General features: G+C 40.2%; 1 protein-coding gene across 1 annotated transcript in view; it reads right to left on the minus strand.

Moving 5' to 3' along the window:
- The window catches only part of ZNF366 (zinc finger protein 366), a 47,447-nt gene extending 31,212 nt beyond the window's left edge, over positions 1-16,235 (minus strand). The window contains exon 1 of the mRNA XM_042940703.1: positions 15,985-16,235. The gene's annotated coding sequence lies outside the window, so the exon portion shown is untranslated. The remainder of the gene's footprint in view (positions 1-15,984) is intronic.
- Positions 16,236-17,208: the final 973 nt, after the last annotated feature.

The raw sequence follows: 17,208 nt of genomic DNA on the forward strand, positions 1-17,208 counted from the left end.
CGACTAATCCAGTTTCTCCATTCCGCCCATCCCTGAGTTTTTCCTTGGCTCCTTCCCCAGTGCTGAGAAGCAACTTTGGGATGCTAAGGGTGAGACCCTTCGATTTGGGGCAATGTCAGGTCCTCCCCCGGTAATTACTGTGTAATTAAGTTGTGTAAAAGCTTCCAGGGTAAAAGTCAAATCCTATTTATGCCACTGCAGAATCATAAAATGTCAAAGCACAGGCATGCTCCAGCCCTCAGAGAGAATTAGTGCCTTCTTCCTCTCAACTCCCCTGGTTTGTGCCTCCAGTGACCTGCTTCCCCACAACACTGTCATCCCCTTGTAGTCCAGACTAATTCCTAAACTTTTCTGAGTCTTCACTGCTTTGTGAAATTACTGGGACTTATTAACATATTTAAGTGATAAAATTTCAAATTGTAATAGTTTTCTAGTCGTAAAATGATCTTGTTCTGTTTGTTAGCACAAACAAGTAGATAAAACCACAGAGAAGTCGTGGAATTCTTTCCTTGTACTCTTTCCCTTCTACCTCCCTTCTAACAAATAGGCAGAACGCTTTGTTACTGTTTAGAATTAGTCATCAAAAGAAACAATTTGTTTTCAGATCTGGTTCATCTTGCTTTTTAATCACAAATGTATTTTATATTCTAATCTGTTCTAATAATCTGTTATGTGTTGTCATTTAGAGAGTCGTCCTGGAGAGCAATACTTATTTACATTCCCAGGAAGGAGTACATTCATATTAGAATCCATAACTTTGATTATAACTCATTTCTTTTGCATACCTTGGGTGCTTATTACTTTAAAATGTAATAATACTCCAGGATTTGTAATTGCCTCAATATATCTCTTTCTAGCATTTTTCTTTGTTAATTTCTCCATTTAATAAGTTTTCTCCCATACACCCTAAATGCTAACTTTATGTAAAAAAAATAAGGAAGAAAGGGAGGAAGTGAAGGAAGGAGGGAGGGAGGAAACCAAGAAGTCACCCTGCCAACACCTTGCACATGGACCATGCATTTTGGGGTGATTATTAGAAAATCTTGTTCACTATTCCTTAGAAATGACTCTTAGCTTCTTTGTTTCCGTTCCTAGATCTAGGACTGTAGTTCAAGTGCCCACTTTACTCCTAGGTTACTTTCAACAGTTTCCATCCAATCTTTCAGACCTTTTTTCTCCATCTTTAAAAATTTCTTGAATACCAATGTCACATCCATCTTCTAAAAAGTCATCACTTTTTCTGAGACAACCCTGTTCAGGAACCTTACAACAGTAGAATATAGATACTGCTATACATAGTGTGTAGAATTTGCTAATTGCTATTTCAATATTCATTCCTCCTCCTTCCTTTAGAAAGGGTTTCTAAAGGAAATACAGGTTTTTGCTTGTGTTGACAATGTGCCCAGCCAAAACACTAGTCTTGTCAGACTAACCCCTTCAGTTAGGGGTTGCCTTGTACCACAGTTCTGACCAGTGAGATATAAGCAGCCAGCTGCTAGGGATTTCAGAGAAACCCTTTTGCATTTCTAATGTGGAAACCACTTGCTTTATCTTTTCCTTTTTTTCTTTTTTCTGCCTGGAATGTGGATAGGAGACTGGAAGTACAATAGTCATATTGCAACCATGGAGCAACCAGGTTAATGACAATGCTTTCCACAGAGTGTAGTAGAGGGGAAGAGGGAAATTTTCAGTATGAAACTCGTACTCTCTTGCTGGCTATCTTGTTATTAGATAAAATGAATCCTTTACTTGGTTAAGAAAATGTATTCAGAGTTCTATGGCTTATAACTAAACACAGTCCCCACCTGATGCACAGAGCAATGTAAACTCTTCTCCCTGACTCTCAGGTCCTTTAGAACAGATCCAACGCAATTCCGCTTCTCACTAAAATCGTCTCAACCCCAGTGAGACCAGGCTTTCACTATTCTGTACATGGAGCAAACTGATTTCTACCTCTCTGTCTTTGTTTAGACTGATCTGCCATGCAGGAATATTCTTTCCATTGATCCATTCCATCCTTCCAGGCTGAAGTTAAGTTCAGCTTCTTCCTGGAAACCTTTCCACCCTACTCTTATGCCCAGTTACTTTACCCTTCTTTCACATCCTATTGTATCGCCCCGCTCAATCCTGAGTTAAATACAGGTTTTTTTCTTTGCTTATTGCACTCTGGTTCTTTCATGCTTAGGTTTTGTTTACCCATAAGCTCCCTTCGGCCTGGATCCGTACTCTTCTGTCTGCCATTGTGCCTTGCATGGTAGTGATTGCCATGAAATTACTTAATACAGAGCTCTTACCTGGTTGGGATTCTTACTATGCACTGCTGTATCTACTTTTTAAAGAAATTTTTTTTTCAATTTTTTAATGTTTATTCATTTTTGAGAGAAAGAGACACAGAGTGCAAGTGAGGGAGGGGCAGAGAGAGGGAGACACAGAATCCAAAGCAGGCTCCAGGCTCTGAGCTGTCAGCACAGAGCCTACCCGGAGCTCAAACTCACAAACTGTGAGATCATGACCTGAGGCGAAGTCAGACACTTAACCAACTGAGCCACGCAGGCACTCCTGTGTCTGGTTTTTAAAACACGTTTGTCTATGGCTTTAAGAGGACATGTGAATTTAGGCTGTATTTCTGTCTAGTAAGTTAGTATTCCCATAGGCTGCCAATTCAGAATCAGTATGAATTTGCCAGTTGGAGAAAGTTGCAGCAGCAAACATTGTCATTGTGGATTGTTGCTGTGATCATTGTGTTGAAGTCACACATTATTGATAGAGCATTTGCGGGCATTGGAGATCACTCTCCAGGCCTTTAAATCTAGGTTTCAGCATCAGGAGGATGTGAGATGAGGACTCTTGGAGCCCATTTCTCCCTGCCTCACGAGGACTACAAAGGCGAGTTAAAACACTCCGTTTGGGTGAAGGGCCACAGATCTGCTCTCGAGCTCCTCTGTTGAGCTGGGCTGCCACAGTGGGTGAAGCCAGCCCAATACTCTACTTAGAGGGTGGCATTCCTGGTCTTCCACTGAATGCAAAGAAAGAAAGGAGGGGGAAGAGGGGAAAACAGCATCTTTGATTAAGTCTTTGGGGATTTAGTTACTCTTCTATGAATTGGAAATAATCACTGGACTTATGTCATGGACAGTTTTGTATTCTTCCTTGGACACTTCAACTGTGAAAAACAAAAAGGACATCAGCACAGGGAGGGGGTTCCAAATTCAGAACTGAAGTTCATTGTAATTTCTCACTTTTCTATTTTAATTTTTCTTCAATGAGATATCACCACATTAATATACTGGCTTTCTTTCTGTCTGAAACATACACATATATGCATGCATACACCCACAAGCCATGCAAAGCTATATTTTATACAAGTTGTTAAATTTTGTGTGTTATATTAACAAATATAGCCATTATGGAAATATGTATGGAGGTTCCTCAAGAAATTAAAAATAGAACTACCATATGATCAGCAATTCCACTTCTGAGTATATACCCAAAGGAAAAAAAAACATTATCTTGAAGAGTAACTACACTCCCATGTTTACTGCAGCATAATTCACAATAGTCAAGAGGTGGAAACAACCCAAGTGTCTGTCAATGGATGAATGAATCAAGAACATATATACAGTAGAATATTATTCAGCCTTAAAAAAGAAGGAATCCTGGCATTTGTGACAACATAAATGCACCTTGAGTGCATTATGCTAAGTGAAATAAGATAAATACTGCATGATATCATTCGCATGTGGAAATCTAAAGAAAAAAAATTGAACTCATACAAACAGAGAGTGAAGAAGTGGTTGCCAGGGGCTGGGGTGTAGGGGAAATAGAGGGAGCCTGATAAAAGTGTATAAACTTTCAGTTATGAGATGAAAAATCTGAGCATCTAATGTAAAACATGGTGGCTGTACCTGATAACACTGTACTGTGTATTTGAAATTTTCTAAAAGAGTAAAACTTAAATGTACTCACCAAAAAAAGAGGGGGGGGCATAAATATGTGGGGTAATGCATGTGTTAGTTAACTAGTTGGGGGGAATCCTTTCACAATGTATATGTGCATCCAGTCATCACATTGTTTAAATATTTTAGAATTTTGTTTGCCAATTTTACCTCAGTAAAGCCAGAAAAAAATGGGGAATTCTCTTCAAAGATAAAGTCCTCCTAATCCCTTAAAACATTGGCATGAGTGTGTATTATACAATAACAATCCCTAGTATAAGAAATTGCAATGGCTTTGTTATTTGGTGTATTAATCTCTATTTTAAAAAATTTTAATTAGCAAAACAAGCAAATAAAAATGATAGGGAACATGAAATAATTGTCTTTTGGGACAGACCTTGGGGAAGATGCCCACAGGACCCATTCATAAATGTCTGTGAGTTACTTTGGGGGCACTCTGAGGAGTCTCGGTGTTGTTTAGTAAAAACCTACCAGGCAGTCTTGACAGAAAAGAACAGAGTCAAAGCTTATGAGCAGCAACACTGGGGCTTGCAGGACTCACACGATTCCTTGAGGCCTCAAGGGCTCAGGAGTGACCTCCAGGCTGCCTCCATAAATTGATCTCTGATGTGTCTGTTGCTCACCTCAGGCAAGGCCCATGGGGGTGAGGAAAGAAGGGACTCTTCTGAAAAGATATATAAGATGCAGTGCCTTTCTTTTGGGAGCTTGCCACCTAGTTGAGGAAACAAGCTAGAGTCGGCAGGATCACAGATTGTCTGAGTTGGAGGGACGTAAAAAGTCTAAAACATAAGCCACATTGTAAGTTTCTTAACCATTCAGCGTTCTTGGTTTCCACATTTATGAAATGGGCTGATGTTGCCTACCTTAGTAGTGAATTGAATGAGATCACGTATCTTGTAGAGAGCCTGCCAATAATAAGTGTAGTTCAATCTGCTTTTAGTATTATCATTATTATAAAGTCAGCAAGTTGTGTTCAATAAGTGATGCTGATAATAGGATATCACTTCAAAGTGGAGCCATGAATTAATAGAGGGTGGAAGGGGAAAGAAGGAGGGGGAATGCTGTCAGTAAGTAACTGAGGAGAAGGTATGCCCTGTGAGGCTGCTTCTGGTTATAGTAATGGACCTGGGCTATCCAGAGAGTGTCTCCATTGGTGAGTCAGTCTATAAAAACTGGGCTCAGGGGACACAGTGGCACCACTTGTCCTGAACAAGAAGAAGGCATGTAACCACAGCCCCGTCCCTAGCCCTGAGTGCCAACAGAGCTTAATACAAGCAAAGAAGTAAAGTATGACCCCACAGTGATGGTGCCTGCATCATTTAAAGTTACATGATCTCCCATCCTCCAGCTTTTCACAGCCCCAAGCTTTATTTTCCAGTGTACTATCAGAAAAAAATCTTTGCCATTCATTTATTTATTCTCTGTTTTGCTCCACTAGACCATAAACTCCATGAGACTAGGTCCTTGCCTATTCTATTCACTGTTGTACCCACCTAGAAGAGTACCCTGCCCATAGTAGGTTAGCACGTTGGAATCACTTGGGAACTTTTAAATGTACAATACCCACCCACTCCCAACACCTAAAAACAATGCCATGCCTAGACCCCTCCCCAGATCTAAATTACACCAGGATCTCTGGAGGTGGGGGCCCAGCATTGGTGTATTTCAAGAGCTCTGTAGGTGATTCTTACAGCCACCCAAGATTAAGAATTACTTGAGGGAGGTTTGCGATAAAGCTCTGTTGAGTATAAATGCAAGAATGTATACAATAAGGGAAAGGTGAGTGGGCGTAGGGTGGTAGAGGAAGGATTCTGATGGAAGAAGCCCTGTGACATCCTCTTTCTGCCACATAACGAGGCTACTAGAAATGGGTCTATGGGTAATAAGATTCTTCTCTAGACAAGGCTGAGTTGATGAGGCATAACCCATGCAATGGCCATTTTGGAGTCCACGTAATCCACAAAGGGAAGCATCCTGAGCACGTCATGCTGTACCTGGTGGTGGTAGGGTACCACCAGTGCACCATTTGAGTACATATGAGTTTTAGACTAGAGAATCTTCCCCACCACTTTTTTTCCTCCCAAGCCCCAACCTACCCCCAAGGTCCTGCCTTGCTACCTGCTAAGAACCTGGGCTGCAGATATGGTCCCCACTAAGGGATGGCTCTTCTTGGCTCTGCTAACCTGCAAAGCTTGACAATGAGGAAGGAGCTCAAGAAGGTTTTCTCCCTGCATGACTATGATACTTCTGAAAGGTTGAGCTGTGGGATTTTTTTTTTCTCACTTCTCTCTTGGAAATCACCTCCATATGCTGATTGGACTGTAGGATAAGACTTCTTCTTTACATTGAGAAATCATTTCCCATTATATTTAGGAAGCAAAGTGGAGCTGCTGTTTTTTCAGCTTCCCTAGTGACTTTTAATGCCATTTGTTAAGTTTGGTTGTCTTTGAAAAAAAATATTTTTTTGTTTTTGTACAATAAATGACTAAGTGCAGAGTCTTCCCTTGTACTTTGATTGGGAGTTCACACCTTTTAGAATATCCAGCTCATATTTTTAGAAAGAAACAGCTGATACTATTGACATTTAATTCCATTAAAATGCCTCATCCAATTTCCCCTGCCCCATATAGGATACACAGGTTATTGGAAAATATTCAATGACACTAATCCAAATGTCTGTATTAAGTGTGGAGGAAAGGTAGAGTAATGCTTTTAATATCCCAGAAGCTGAGCTAATGACATCGAAATGGCTGATGTTTAGAAAGCCATTGTGGCAGGAAAAGGTGACTATTTTAGGTGCTGTTGATATCTGCAGTGGGTGGGGGGGGGTGGTCTTTGAAACTGGGGTTGAACAAGCAGGTTTTTATTCCTGGGTCATTGTGAGTTTTACACAAAGGGCTTTGCTATAAATCAATGCTACCAATAGTAAAATAATGGCTATAATTAACTGAGGATTCACCACATGCAAGGTTTTTAACGTGGATTATCTTGTTCAATTACTACTATTATCCCACAGATAGGGAATCCCACAGAGGCATTATAAGTATAAATTATTTGTCTAAGGTCACATAGCCTGAAAGTAGCAGCTCTTAGCCAGGTGTTGGTAAACTTTTACTGTAAGAGTCAGAGAGTGAATATTTTTGGCTTTGTGAGGCCTACAGTCTCTGTTGCAACTATTCAACCTGCTATTATTGTAAAGAAAGCAGCCATAGTAGCCATGTAAACAAATGGGAGTGGCTGTGTTCCAATAAAACTTTATATACAAAAACAGGTGGTGGGGTGGATTTGGCCTCAGGGCTGTCGTTTGCTAACTCCTACTCTTAGCCATGACACTAAGCTCTCTTCTGAGGCCTGTTGCGGGATTCTTCTGTTCTAATAACCCTCTTTCAAGATCTTTTACATTTACATATGGGCTATTGCAAACACTAATCAAGCCTACTTACACAAAGCCCTACTGGGCAAATAATTGAATTTTTTGATGAATCCTAATCCTCATTGCCAGCAGCACTCTAAATGTTATGATAGGAAAGGGCTTTTAGATGAGTGGGATTATAAACCACACAAGGACTCTTCAGAGGAAAGCTTCCAAGTGCATCTTAGCTCTCCAGAGTTTGTGAGCTGGCAGAGTAGAAGAGGAGTTAGGTTTTCGCAGCACCCACTCTGCGCCAGGCACTGTGCAGGGCTCTGCATGCTCTTCCAGTTCTCGAGAGTGTCTTTATGTACTACTCCTTCCATGCAAGTTTCAAGGTGGCACTCAAAAATATACAATACCAACAAGATAAGAGAACTAAAGAAGTTGGGGCATTCCATAACTTAATCCTCACATCAATCCTGCGAGACCATTATTCCTTATAGATGAGAAATAGAAGCTCAGAGGAGAAGTTACTTGCCTGAGGCCAAAGAACAAATAAGTGGCTGAGTTGACATTTCATCCCAGATGTGACCACTTTCTTTGCCTGTACACCTTCTGTTAGGTCACGCTGCCCGCTTCACAGTAGACTGTACCCCTCGCCTTGCTTCGAAACTCAATCACAGACTCACTTAAGTTTGGAAAGTCAGTTAAATTTGATATTGTATTTACTCCTTTCTCTAGAAAGGGTATTTTCTCTAGAAAATAGAAATATTTTCTCTAGAAATAGAAAGGGTATTTTCTCTAGAAAATAGAAAATATTTTCTCTAGAAAATAGAAAATATTTTCTCTAGAAAATAGAAAATATTTTCTCTAGAAAATAGAAAATATTTTCTCTAGAAAATACCCTTTCTAGAGAAAGGTATACCGCTTCTCTGATATACCCCACGTGCTTCACAGAGTTGCTGTAATAATCAAACATGGTACTGCAGGTGAAGGAAGGATCCTTGCAAAGGGTGAAACACACTGTAGATGTGTAGTAGTGTTATCTATCAGGGAACTGGTTGTAGTTCTGGTGAGGCAGGCCCCTTCCCCTCCTTACCACACTGCTGACCACTGAAAGTATTCCCCTGCACCCAGGGGACCCTGGCCACTGAATCATTCAGATTGCCCAGGTCTGGGAAGGAATTGGTCCCCAAAAATCCCCTGAAATCAACCCAAAGTCCAGGAACTTGGAAAAGGTTATAGAATAGTCATCCAATTTCTAATCACATAAGTGACTCTTATAAGCACACATATTAAGTGTCATTGCTGTGCCTCCCCACACTGTATTCATCCTATTTCTATTCCTCTAGTTTCAGAATGGACTTTTTACCCACAAGATGAGTGTAAATTCAACCAGATCTTCCAGACTGGTCCCCTGCCCAGTTGTTTCAACAACGTGGTAGGGAGCAGTGGTACCTGCTTCATTCAAAGCCTGGAGCTCCACCTCACTGGGCGGAGGCTTGCATGTGTCTTTGCCCTGAACTTGTGACTATTTATTTATTTATTTATGGTTATTTATGTATTTTGAGAGAGTCAGACAGTGAGCATGAGTGGGGGAGGGACAGAGAGAAAGGTGAGAGAGAATCCCAAGCAGGCTCCACACTGTCTGCGTGAGCTGGATGTGGGGCTCCATCCAATGAACCATGAGGTCACGACCTGAGCTGAAACCAAGAGTGGGATACTCAACCGACTGAGCCACCCAGGTGCCCCAAACCTGTGACCTTTTAAAACTCTTGGCTAAAAAAACTTGAAAAGTTTGAAAATAATTTGATTATACAAGGAGAAAAATTCCTGTATGTCAAAAATCATGTAAAATTCAAAAAGAAATGGCAGACTGGAAAAATAATTGCAACATATGACAGAGAAACAATATTACCTCGTATCGAAGAACTTCTACAAATCAGTCACAAATGTGACTACTTAAAGTGGAAAACTGGGCAAAAGCCATCAAAAGGGAATGCACATGAATAGTTCTAAAGACAGATTTAAAACAAACAAAAAAAATTTTTTGAGCTAGTTTCAAGTAACACCAGACACCCAATTCTCATGGAGTCACCAGTAATAGAAATGTTTTGACAAATCATACAGTATCATATCTGGCATGTGTGTAGTCTCTGTATAAACCCACACCTGCCTGAGGCAGTTTAGGTGATTGAAGAGAATGATACCAGAGACAAGGATTGGACTGAGTTTCAGATTTAAAGTTTATGAAAACACCATATACAAGTATAACCAATATTTCATCACTGATATTTTTGACACAGGGGGAAACAAATTATATATATATATATATATATATATATATATATATATATATATATACACACACACACACACACACACATACATATGTGCATATATATTTGCATATATATGCATATATATTTGCAGAGAGAGAGAGAGAGGAAAATGGAAGCAGCCTCGCAAACTCTTGTCTTGCAACAATGTCTGGAACTGAAGTATACAAGGCCTGAGGCTCATCTAAGGCTAAATTCACACAGGGAGAAAATCCATTCATGAAACTAAATCATCCTAATGCAGATGACATTTCATGAGTAGAGAGTACAACCAAAGTGTGAAGGACAGTTTCCAAATCAGTGTAAAAGTGTGAAGAAATAGCTGGATCTAAAGTGAGTAAGAATTGTGTGACAAATTGATGAGGTGGTGAGGAAAAGCCAATTAAGATACTGACAGGCTTACTCTGAAAGTCTGAATGGTACAGGACTGAATCTGGAAGATTCTGGGTAAAGATTATTTCTTTGGAAGGATTAGCAAAAGAAAGAATTCTTTTAAGTGCTTCCTCTTATCCTATTGTTTGTTCCTTGGAGCTTTTTGACTTTGAGCAGTTGGGAATAACTTGGTTTTAGCTGATCTCTCTGTCTCTGTGTCTCTCCCCCTCTCCTCCACTCTGCATTACGAGCAACAGGCTGATTCTGTTAGATTATTAACCTTCTATGTTTTTTTTTAACAAAAAGGGTACATTTGATAGATGACATCATTTAATGGGGTGTTTGGGATATAGCCCCTTTAAGTTTTCATCTTCATTTGTGCTGATTGAAGAAACGCTGAGGCTAACTTAAGATGAGCTGTATGAATAAATAATAGAACATCTTTTGACTTACCATCTAGTAAGAGGTAACTCATTTGGATTCCATTTCATAACAAAATATGAGCAAATTCAATCTAGAGTTTAGCGAATTATCTTTAATTTCTGAAACCTTTGGTTTTTCAGAGTAAAAGGCTATTCTGTAGTCATTCATGGGAAATTTGATGTGAGTGGAGAATGCCTCTGCCTGAGAACTTTTTAGGGAGAATCCAACAAGCCACACTTAAGAGTGTTGCTTGGTAGGTTTTATTCTCAAAGAAATGAGTCCTGGGCCGATTTGTATCTTGTGAACTTCATGTGAAGAAAGAATGTTTGGGATATTCTAGGAAAGAGCATCATATGTGGACAGTCTAAAACTGGATGGTAAATCAGACCTCTGGGTGCTCTGTAGACTGCTGGCAAATGACAGGCATGATATAAGGCCCACAGAGTGTTGTGGTTAGCAGAACAGGAAGAAAATCATGAAAGCAATTGAGATAAGCTGGCTATTGATCAGAATGAATTAAACACAAAATGAGTTAGCACCACAATTAGATGAAGGTGAGCAGCTCTATACAATTTATTTTTAATGACTTTTAAATAATATGAATTCATTACCATTGTAAAGTTTAACACTAAAATGTTTGAAGAAGAAAACGAGAAGAAGAATACCATTACCAAGAGTAACTGTTAATATTTTGGTTTGTTTCTTTCAAGTCTTTTATATGCATGAATATGTCTTCTTTTCCAACAGTATTTACTGTACGTCTCTATGCCATATACAAATACCACTGTAGTAGATAACTTTTATACATAGATATTGGTTGAGTCTCTAACATTTCCTTAGATTAGATTCTCTAGACATAGGATTACTGAGTCAAAGGATGTGAATCTTCAAGTCTTAGTACATATTACCAAATTGATTTCCAGGAAGGTCAACTACTCATTTCCTTAAATGCATCTTTTTACCATCTTTGAATCCTTTTGTTTTCCACCTGAAATTATATAAGCTGCTAAACTTAACCCAACATTTTTGTAATAGGAATAAAAAATAATTCCAGGTTTATTGAAAGAATTATTTTGCAATATTGTGGTAAATTACACTAAGATATTCTCAAGTTGTAAAAATAACTTTTATATCCACTATTACATTTAGTTTCCACAAAAACCCCATGAGATGAAGAGAATTAATTGTAGGTTGTTTCAAGCATGGGAGAGGATTTCAGGCATCATCTTGGTCAGATTGTATTAATATTTCTATGTGACAGAGGCACAGAGAGAAGATGAGAGTTTTAAAGTTCCAGAGCCCAAGTGTCTAGAATCTCAGATCATGTATTACTTCCCACTGGATGACCTTGACTCTATACTGGCTCCTGTAAGCCTTTTGTCATTCCCAAGTTCCTCCTCCCCTACACTTTGTTATCAATCCACTGGGAAGTATACCTCTCAGTCTCTCCCCATCACATGGATTTGCAGATAACTGGAAATCTAGACTCAGACTCATAAGCAGAGAGAGAGAGCAGTCTGGAAATGAGCATTTTATCTGTGATGTATATGATGATTTAGAAAAGAAGGATATGGGTGAAAATGAGCCATTGGAGTTGAGATAATCAGGTCTGAACTTGGAGTGAACTTGATAAACCAAGTGGTCAAGGGAAGCTTAGTAAGAACAAGTCTAGGGGCTGCAGGGTCAACATATTTTACTGCCAGACTGTTCTGATCATGAGGACTGCCCAATGCCAGAGTATGCTGACACAGGGAGAATCATTTCCATGGATAATTCTCACTTGCTCACGTGAATTAGATAGCACAGGTGAGTTGTGTCAACAGACAGGAAGAATCCTCAATGAAAATTGTCAAGACTTCTTCTACCCCAAAGATTTCTATACTCTGCAGATGATCATCTGGTTAATGCACTTATTTATTCTTTGGCCTCAGGCAAGTAACTTCTCCTCTGAGCTTCTATTTCTCATCTATAAGGAATAATGGTCTCGCAGGATTGATGTGAGGATTAAGTTATGGAATGCCCCATCTTCTTTAGTTCTCTTATCTTGTTGGTATTGTATATTTTTGAGTGCCACCTTGAAACTTGCATGGAAGGAGTAGTACATAAAGACACTCTGGAGAACTGGAAGAGCATGCAGAGCCCTGCACAGCGCCTGGCGCAGAGTGGGTGCTGCGAAAACCTAACTCCTCTTCTACCCTGCCAGCTCACATCTGGTTACGATATACTGCTTAGAAGCTAAAACAGCACTCTGCTGATGTTTGGCAGTCCAGAGGTCTGCCGTGGCCTCTGGTCAGCTGTTGCCTCATTTTATTTAGAAACATCTCAGTAGTATTTCCATTTTGGGGGTGTGTAATTTTAATTCAAAGAAACCATTTCTTAAAATGCTTGACATTTAAGAAAATCTGGCACTGGATTGCCACCACTGAAGCCAAGTATCATATGTGTGGAAAGTAGCATGGCTTAGCGTATTATGTTCGCCAAATCTTCCTTAAAATTAACATTTGTGCCATATGTTGGTACCCTAAACTCAGTACTCTTTTGGCTGATGAAAATGCAAAGGAAAACATTCTCAGACTAAATCCTGTTCTCTTTCTCTGTATACACTTTTGTGTAGTCACTAGCAGTGATATTCCTTTGGGAGTGAAAATGAGTGCCTGCCTTGTAATTCTCAATGAGAGGTCAAGTATCCAAAGGCTCGAAAGCGGGAAGATATGAGCCTGTCAGGCAAGGGTGTCTGAAGGTATCGAATCTGTGAGATATAGTCCTGTGTTCTCACTTTGCTATTCAGATCCTTGCAATGTCTTGGGCAAGAACTTGGACATAGACTCCAGCCTCCTCATCTCCCAATACAATGTTTTGGAGGGTTGAGTGGATAGGAGGTGGCTAGAAATCTCTCATGGAATTTAGAGAGAGCCTTACAACAGAATTTCACAAAATGCAAGACAACCTGACGTGACAAGGGATCTATACTCATATATCCTCCTTTGTGGGTCTTAAGTGCTATGCCCTGTGGTCTTTGAGGTTACATCCCCTCTGAGTTCCCTCCTCTGCTCCTACCTGTTCCCATCCCATGTAGCCTCCATGATGTGAGGAAGAGGTAATGGTCTTTATGGCTTTGGACCAGCCATCTGCACCATTCTGGGTTTGCAATGTACTTTGTCTCTATGGTTTATCACTATGCTCCCTGAGGCCCTGTGAGGCTCAGGCAGAGTGTGGGGATCTCCTTGACACCGAAGGCATAGGCTTTGCCTATACATGCGCACGCGCACACACACACACACATACACACACACACACGCACACATCCTAAACATGTACCAAAGTGTGGGATGAAAGGGCAAAGTTATGTTACCACTAAAAACACCAGAGGTTTAAACTATGATGGGAATTTTGGACCCAGGGCTTTGTTCCACTGCAGTGTTAAATAAGAGTGTGTGTTCTCGATGCTTAGGTAGGCCTCTTCATCTGTGCGATGAAGCATATGCAGTATTTAAAGGGAATGTTTGAAAATCCTACGTCTGGTAGTACCTAAGAAAGTCTGAAAATCTACCTTTGAAAAAGAAACATGTTTATTATGTAAATACTCAAACTATAAATGCAGAGAGAATACCACAATGAATCCCCATGTCTCACACCATGTTTCATTTATGACAAACCATATTCCATCTATTCCCTACCTTCTTTCCTACCTCCTAATTAGGATGATTTTGAAGTAGATTCACAACATCATATTTTATCTATAAATATATTTAGGATGTACCTCTTAAACATAAGGATTTTTCTTAAAACATAGGCACAGTACTCTATGTAATATCTAAAAAATAAAGAGTTTCCTTAATCGTCAGATATCCAGTTAGTATTCAAATTTCCCCAGTAAATCCAACTTCGTTTTTTGTTTTTTTTTTGCCTTGGAATGAAAATCATTCTTAGAATTTTGTCAGTTCACTATTGAACTAGCCAATTTTCTACCTTCAGATATCATAGAAGAATTTAGAAGTTTGGAAGGAAGGATATCTTTGGGAAATGATAATTAAAATAAAGAGAAAGAAAAGCCATTTGAATTTCCTTAACCTGGAGTCAATGATTGTTGAGACTGACAAGGTTGGTATACTTATGCAGCACCACAGCAGTTCCTTTTTGTAAACTGAGTCATGGAAAAGAAAACTAATTGCCTTGAATTCACACAATTAATCACAAAGTACTCAATTTTGAAATTTAAGAAGCTGTATTTAAACTAGTTCGTATAGGGGCGCCTGGGTGGCTCCGTCAGTTAAGCAACTAACTTTGGCTCAGGTCATGATCTCGCGGTCTGTGAGTTGGAGCCCCACATCGGGCTCTGTGGTGACAGCTCAGAGCCTGGAACTGCTTCAGATTCTGTGTCTCCCTCTCTCTCTGCCCCACCCCCGCTCATGCTCTCTCTTTCTCTCTCAAAAAGAAATAAACATTAAACAATATTAAAAAAAAATAAAGTAGTTCTTAGCATTTTAAATCACTGTAGAAGCAGCTATTTCCAGTGTTTTGTATGTGGTTTTAAGATCTGTGTGGCCGCTGGAATGGCTTAATGGCATGTCGTCCAGTTCAGTACTCACTAGCCCTGTGTGACTTTCGACCACACAAAATATGACTAATCCAAATTCAGTCATGCTATACATGTAAAAAGCACACTGGATTTCAATCATTTAGTTTAAAAAAAAAAAGCAAAGTACCTCACTGATAATTATTCTATTGATTACATGCTTAAATATTTTTTGATGTTTTGAGTTGAATAAGTTATTCAAATAAATTAAATTCATCTGCTTTTTTTTTTAAATATGGCTTTTAGAAAATATAAAATTACATTGTGGCTTGTATTATATAATGTTTCTATTGGACAACACTGGTTTAGAGATTGTGCTTTTTTTTTTTAATGTTTATTTTTGAGAGAGAGAGAGAGAGAGAGCGTGAGCAATGGAAGGAGGGCAGAGAGAGGAAGACACAGAACCCGAAGTAGGCTCCAGGCTCTGAGCTGTCAGCACAGAGCCTGATGCAGGGCTCACACTTACAAACTGCGAGATCATGACCTGAGCTGAAGTCCGACGCTTAACCGACTGAGCTACCCAGGCGCCCCAAGAGACATCGTGTTTTCTAAGCAGGACTGCATCAATTGATTATACAACAGGGCTGTGGGGCCGGAGAGGCCTGGGGACAGTCATCTGTCTCACCCTCTGTTCTTGGTAAGGCTGGACACTAACTAAACCATCCTACAGAAAATCCTATTTTTAAATATTTGTGGAAAAAAATAGATGTTCTTTCTGACTTACCCTCTGGCTTGGTCTAATACAAGTAGGTGAGTTCTACAAATAGGAGAGTCGTACATCTGCTGGCACAAGTATTTTAAACAAAGAACTGGGAATTCTTCTTGAACTCTCCCTCTCCGTCACCCCTCATGGCTGATCCAAACCCAAGCTCTACTTTCTAAATACCTCTCAGATCCCAGCCTTCATTTTCCTCTTGACCACAACAGCTCTCTCCCAGTCCAAGCAAGCACCAAGCACCAACTCACCAGAGCTGCTGTCCTTGTCTCGTATGTGGCCTTCCACATCCCTCTTACTCCACTCAGCAAGCACATGGGAACATCATTCCCCTGCTAAGGCCTCCAGTTGTTTCCCATTGATTTCAGGGTGAGGTTCACACTCTGAACTCAGCCAGCAAGCCCAACAGTCTGACCCTGTCCATTTCTCCAGCTGCATTTTGCTCATGTTCCCCAAGCTTTCTGCATTTTACTCATATTGGCTTTCTCTCAGTTCCTCATCCATACTGTGCTCCCCCTCCCTTCTTAACCTCTGTGCATGCCATTCTCCGGGCCTAGGACGCTCATCTCTCCCTCTGTCACCTTTGTCTGGTTGGCACATAGTTATTCAGATCCCAGCTCAAGTGTTCTTTCCTCAGCACCTCCCGACCAGGGCAGACATACCAATTTTGACACTCAGCATGTGTCACAGTGGTCATTTTACATTTGTTATTGTGATTATTCACTTAACACCTGACTCCCTTTGTGGACTGCTCTGTAAGGGCAGTGATCCTATTAGTTCACATTCACTGTTGTATCCCAACACAGTGCTTGGCACAAAATAGGCTCTCAATTAACAGGAAGGAAAAAAAGACAAAAGGTGAGGTGATTGCACCAACAAAAATCCTGCCTCTTCTTCCTTTCCTGGAAGTGAAGAAGGCACATCCTTTGTCACCATTCTGTCACAGCTCTCTGACATACTCCTGGACAGACTTCTGGGGTACCCCAGTATAGGGATTACCACACTTTCTGAGTTGTGTTTTAATTTCCTCTGCAGAATCCAACCATTTCTCACCACCGTCACTACCCCTACCCTGGCCCATGCCACAACAGCCTTCCTCCAGGAACTTTAGCTTTTACTCTAAAATGGATGGAAAATCACTTCCTCATAGCCTCCTAGCTCTTCTCCTGACTTCCAACTTTTGACTCCCTTTAGCCTACTCTTAACACAATAGTCAAATTGATTCTGTTAAAATGTAAGTTAGGTCTTTGGGCACTTGGGTGGCTCAGTTGGTTGAGCGTCTGACTTCAGCTCGGGTCATGATCTCATGGTTTGTGAGTTTGAGCCCCATGTCGGGGTCTGTGCAGACAGCTGGGGGCCTGGAGCTTGCTTCAGATTCCGTGTCTCCCTCTCTTTCTGCCCCTGCCCCGCTCATGCTCTGTCTCTCTCTCAAAAACAAACATTAAAAAAAAATTTTTAAATAAATAAATAGGGGC

This window comes from Panthera leo, chromosome A1, assembly GCF_018350215.1.
Source record: "Panthera leo isolate Ple1 chromosome A1, P.leo_Ple1_pat1.1, whole genome shotgun sequence".
NCBI lineage: Eukaryota > Metazoa > Chordata > Mammalia > Carnivora > Felidae > Panthera > Panthera leo.